This window comes from Parambassis ranga, chromosome 15 (genome assembly GCF_900634625.1).
Source record: "Parambassis ranga chromosome 15, fParRan2.1, whole genome shotgun sequence".
Lineage (NCBI taxonomy): Eukaryota > Metazoa > Chordata > Actinopteri > Ambassidae > Parambassis > Parambassis ranga.
In genome coordinates, this window is record NC_041035.1 from 16,148,220 (window position 1) to 16,154,654 (window position 6,435).

Here is a 6,435-nt window from a genome sequence, read left to right on the forward strand (position 1 = left end):
AAAACCACCACTTTCCCTCACACACACACACATACACACACTGGAAAAATGTCATTTGTCTTCATTTAACTTTGTCACAAATGATGTGGTTGGCAGCTACTAAGAATCAAGTCTTCTTTAAACCATGTCAAATTAAATACATGGTCCAATCAGTCTTAGGAGAAAAGAACAGTGACAGTTAAAGTGGCAGTGAGGTCGGTGGAAAAGGAGACTCCATCATTAAAAGAGCGTTTTGACATTTGGCAAACAAAAAGGGATTGTACTGTTGGTAAAAGTGACGTAAAACATACATTTTTAGTGGTACATTTTGAAATATTTATCCAAACTCTCCTGTAAAAAGATGAGTCTTAACTGAACTGATTAGTATCGACTGTGTAGCCTGAACCTCATATCAGTGTTTTTCAATGTGCCAACGACCCTTGCTGCTTTCCAAAAACTATTAAAAATGCATCAGTGAGCAACACTCAGTGACATGTTCCTTCATTATGATGAATGTGGGCGATGTGGTTTATTTAGACTCAATCCAATTACAGTACAGTGCATCAAATGTGCATCAATCTGTAGTTTAAAAATTGTCCCTCTCATCCTGTTTATATAATATCTCCTTAAATTCCTGAGCAGTTTTAAAAAGTGTTTTTGCCTTTTGAAAAAAAAAAGGAAACGAAATTCAATCATTTATTACAAAATTGACAGAAGACCATATGCACATATGCTCCTATAATTTTTCAATAATTCAGTATTAATGTGTCATTAACAAGTTTCCTTTTGGCCCTAAGAGAAGGCAAGACTTTATTTAAAGTACAAAACTCAGATTGCTAAAGCTTAAAATAGAGAAATTAGAGTCTGTAAAAGCTTGTTGCTGGAATGGCGCAGGCACTGAGCAGAAACTTACTTTAACTTTCGAGGTTTCTTTAGGCGATTTAGATCATCAGAGATGAAGCATGATATCAAGCTGTGCCTGCATTAGATTTTCTTTGAGTTAATTTATTCAATTATGTTAAAGAAGATCTGGGCTGACTTAAAAGCACAAACATGAAATGACAGGAAGGATAAAGGAAGGACTCCTGAAACATTTATAGACAGAACTCTGACCCGAGTATAAGAGCACGGTCAGTATACATTAAAATAACCACTTTAATGATGTGGTTAATTGCCCCGGTTGCCTTCAGTGTCCTTATGTTTACTTAATATTCATGTCTTAACCTGGGGTAATAATATGTTTCAGCACATTAAGGATCACTTTCAACCTCTTCTCATACAAGCCTTTCATGTTGGCTGCTGTTTAATCAGTCTATTCAGAATGCACATGGGGAAGTCTGTTGAAATAGCCTGCAGAGCCCTAATGGTATCTGAAGAGACCATGAGCATATCCGAATTAAAGGTGGAGTGTGAAAATCAAAAGTCATTGTGGCAATGGGACATTTACATGTAGAGAGGCTGAGCAGCCTGAATGATGAGGCTGTTACCTTATCACATCTGCTGTTTCAATTACTAGTGGAGGGGAGGAAGAGGCGGAGAGGGGTTAATAGATAAGAGAAACTCACCAATTCAGCTAATGAAGTTTAATATGATCTCTTTCTCGAGTGAGAAAAGAGCACTGTTTACTATTGCAGAGATTCCTCATTGTCAGTTTGTGCAAAGGACAGAGTTCAGAGCAGATAAGGCGGCGACTAATCAGAGGCAGGTAGACTGCAAATGTTATTTCACTCTCAGTGGTAGATATACGAGTCCAGATTTAGTGTGAAGTAATAAGATAATAGTAGTAGTGGGACTACTATGTGGTTCACTATATTCTGTGCACTTACTGCTGATGTGCCAGTAGAAGTGACATCTGTGTCTGTCTGCACAGGTCCTGACAGGATGATATTAATTTTACACAACGCTCAGAGAGCTCATGTGTTATCTCGCAGCTTACAGCAGGGTGCAGATGATGGAACAGGTACATTTCATTTCATGAAAATTTAGGGCAAAAGAGAACTTATTAAAGACATCATTTGAATTATTGAGCAGATTCTCAATAACAACAACCCTGTGGTGCAATAATACGGAATTTGGTGCTGGTGCTTTTGTACCTATGCAACCCTATTAAAGTCTAACATTAGGCAATATCCAGTGCTTAATACTTGTGTATAAAACAGCCCTTTCACATCAGAAAACATAACATGAGGTAATTTGGGTCCTTGAAAACATATGAACATATTTCTCCAGTCATATCTCTGTATTCACAGGGTGTGGACCCATCCCATGGCTACCATGCAATGGAAACGGTTTTCCTTGTAAAATGTTAAAATGTTCCTAATCTGTGTCTTTTAAAAACAATAACTGCAGGTCAAAATTAAACTTAACAGTGAGTGCAAACAAAACAGCGTGTGTGTCAGGGGGAATTGAACTCAGACTTCTGAGTGAAGGTCTGCATGCACCCCCACCATCCCCGCCCTACCTTCCTCCTTACTCAGACTTTTGTGGCTGTATCAGTTTACAGTCAGATGGCTTCAGGAAATACAGTCATATGTTCAGCTGACGTAAATATAAAGTGATGTTGTATTTCAGGAAATCCACACCAACACATCTGTTTGTGGAAGGTCTTTTGACTAACATGGACAAATAATCTGTTGCTCTGAAAATCACTGGCAAGGAGTTATTGTTAAAGGATGATGGGGGTCTTGTTCCTCTGGTATAAACCAGTCATAGCTTCAGGCTCTGTGTGCAGCAGTAAAAAGCCAAAGGTAGGTAATGTCTTTTAAAGCAGCTGTCTTTTTGACAAACAACTGTCCATTACAATGAAAAAGGGTTTTCTGACTGAAGGTGGATGTAAAACAGACCGACAGCACTCATTTATAGGATTAGGTTATAATGCCTTAAAGAAATATGAATGTAAGAAGCTAAAAGACACCAAGGACAGTGGACAATGGATGGATTAAAAGTGAGTGGTTGCAAACCCAGACTGAGGACTGTGTGCTTTTACTTATTGCAGTGGCAGACACATTTCCATCCCTTTGTGATGGACAATGAAAAAAAAAAAGATTATAAAAATGAGGGTTGCTAAATTGCTTTTGAATTGCAAATCAGAGTCAAACAAACATTATCAGGTATTTATGCTCAAATTTTGTATGTTTGATTGGTGTGGGTGCTTGAAAATTACCTTTTTTGCGAACACACGGTGACTAAATGCATCTAAATATAGACTAAATTGTTCAGTCTGCGCCTCAGGGAGGACAATATTCTACATCACAAAATCATTTTCTGTCTCTCGGCTCTCTCGTTTATTCTACACAAACACCCTCTTTTCCTGCGACACTGCAGTTGGTGGTAAAACTGCTGACTACACTATCATTCCACTATCACTGACTGCTCCCCCAGAGGCAGCTGAATTAATATGTGACTGAATCTTACACATTTTATGGTATTTCAATAAGCTTCAGTGGCAGAAAAGAGCTGCGGAGGGATAAGTCATTTGCATTAGGCCTTTTTAATTGGACTCTGTGTTTTTAAGTGTGGAGAAATGAAAGCAGAAATGAAGCCCTGTGATCATTAAGTCTCTCTTAAGATTTTGCAAAGTGAAAGGCAGAACAAAGAAGGAACCTGTGTTTATCTGGTCACCCCTGTTCAGCCGCAGAGGAAGAAAAGACAAGAAGGAAGGAAGGATGAGAGGAGGGGCTGGGTTTTTTTTTTCTCTTTTCTCTTTCTATGAAGTCCCAGCAGCGCTTGGAGGGTTGAAATAAATCGTGAATCTGATGTGCACTCCTCATTATGCTTAAAGAAGTCCCAGAGAGCTTGCTTTCTAACAGCACTGAGGATAGAAGGGGAAGAAAAGACACACAGGGAGAACATGAAAAAGGACTAAATAAATAAATAAATAAACCATTGTAAAAGGTAAGGTGATGGTGCTGAGGTCCATTAAAGCATAATGGGAGTGAGAAAAAAAAAGAGAGAGAGAGGTGGGAAGCTGTTCTCTCATCAGCTTTATTGCTTTTAAGCTGTTTCAAATAGAGATGCTGCCCTTCCTCAATGGTGCAGTGTAAGGATGCACAGAGTCACATGCTGCATTATTTCTGACAGACATCTTCACCCCTTACTCATGCCAGAGCCATAATAAACAGTGCCCACTGAACTCCAGCACTCACATCCCTCCTGTGTTTTACACACCTGGCAGTGGCAGAGTAGCAGCTAATATGTGAACTCATAATCTGATGCCGGCTGCTTACTCTTCAGCTCCTACATAACATTCAAGATTTGCAATACATTTTTCCCAGCAGTGTGCTTTCTGAGGAGCAGTTGAGTTCAGCGTCCATCTTGGTAAAGCCTGAGCCCCCTATGCACTATGCAACAGTCAAATGAAGGTGATTTTAGAGCACAGTATGTACAGTCTGGTGTAGCGACATCCTCACATACAGCACAATTTAAACATCTGGCCAGCTGGTGGACAAGAAAATGACCAGACAGGTGAACCGAGCAGCTGCTCACCAAGGTTTACACTGTCAATGAGGTGAGAGGGAGGAATGTTCTGCTGCCACATTTCATAGTTAAGGCAAATAAAATGAGTGAGGGAATTTTTTTACACTTAAATCTTGATTGAAGCAGCTTTACGACAATGTGATAGACAGAGGGTAGAAAAAAAATAACATAATGTCATGCAAGGCTGCACCTTCTTGGCCATTTTATTTCATACAAACACACTTGACACAGCTCAAACAAGCATGCTTGTAAAAATGTCTGTCATTTAGTTCTTTTTAAGAGGATTTCTGTGCTCCGAATATAAATCCTTTATGGGCCTTACAGTCGGGAGTATATTGCTGTCTGGCTTGGAGCCATCCTACTAAGAAGGATGTGAGGTGAGGAAACACTTGACATTATAAAACACGGTCTAACATTGACTTAGCCCACAGCTGCTGGGAAGACACTGGACAGAGCAGGTGCTGCCAAAGAGCACACCTTAAAAACAATGTTAAAACCCAAAAACCATTATCCAAGTACATGAGAATCTGCAGTCTGTTGCCTCTGAGACTCATGTAAATGCAAACCTTTTTTGCTTCCTCGGACTTGTTTGTTTTCAGCTTGAATATTCACTCTTCTGCACTGCAGGCTGTGAATAGTTTTGCAGTTTGTTGTGGGCTGAACCATCTGCAGCTCAACATCAGCAAAGCAAAAAAGCATGTAAAGACCCTTAGCTAATCCTGAACGTACTCCTCTCTTCTTAGGAAACAGCACAGGGATTACACAATCCTTCTACCAGAAAGGCCAGAGTCAGTTTTTCTTTTCCAAAGGCACAGATACAGAGTGTAATTGTTAGCTATTCTAATACTGAATAATACAATACAAGTGAATTGTTTATCTATTTCACAATGTATTTTGGGGGCCTGAAAATGTGCCTTTTATAACAAACCAAAGCATCTGCTGTGAGAACAAAACAAACATGTTTGACCCTGTCAATTAGCTGCTCTTTAGAAGTCTGCTGCAGTGTGCAAATACGTAGCATCACTTTTTGCATGCATATAGCTAAAAATCACCCTGTTAGTCTTATATTAAATGATGAATGCACAGCTGGTGATAGTGTCTGTATTTGTCCAATAAACCCCCATAAATTACAGACAGTAAATCTAGAATTAAAACAGCCCCTCATAACTGCTGCGTAAGGTTTCATAATATCATTTTAATTAGATGCTTTCGCCCACACAACATATGCCAAAAACTCTAATGTGGGTGGATGTTTGGTTGTTTTAAATATGTAAGGCCACCGTTATTTGTGGGTGGTTGTAGCAGTGTGATACACTTTGACATGTGTGAATATATATTAGCCATTTAAGAAATTTTATTCTTGGACAAGGTGGATTGTCATATTTCAGCTGAAACACAGAAATGGCTTTTTATTCCCTTAAAGACATGCTTGTACTGCTATTAATCAGAGGTGGCTACAAATGTACATGCACATTTACATGTGAGGGCTTTGTAAAACAAAATTAAAGCAAGCATTGGGGGAGTTTTGTGGGAAAGACACTACAATCCTCATCCTGTCACCTCGGGGTGCCTTGTGCATTCTAATAAGGTTATTACTCTTTATGCTTTTAGTGTTCTCCTGCTCTCTGCTGGTGGTAAATGAATATTACAGGAGTATTTGCAACTGTAATATTAATCTGGACTCAGATTGCAGAGAGCATTAATTTTCCTGCATGGTCAATTTGCTTCTATGCTCACCAGGAAATCACCAGTTAAATAAACAAAAGTCTTTTTCCTATCCACAAATTACTTTGCTCAATTAAAATGATTTATTTTTCTGTTCTGATCACATCCTCAGTGCGATGTTTTTAGTATAGGCTACATATAATGTTATAATAAGAACATTGTATAAGAATGTTCTGCACGAACAGGTTATAAACAGTGACATGCACTAAACAAATGGACTTGGACTACACTGGCCCTTTAACGTATCAAATTTCC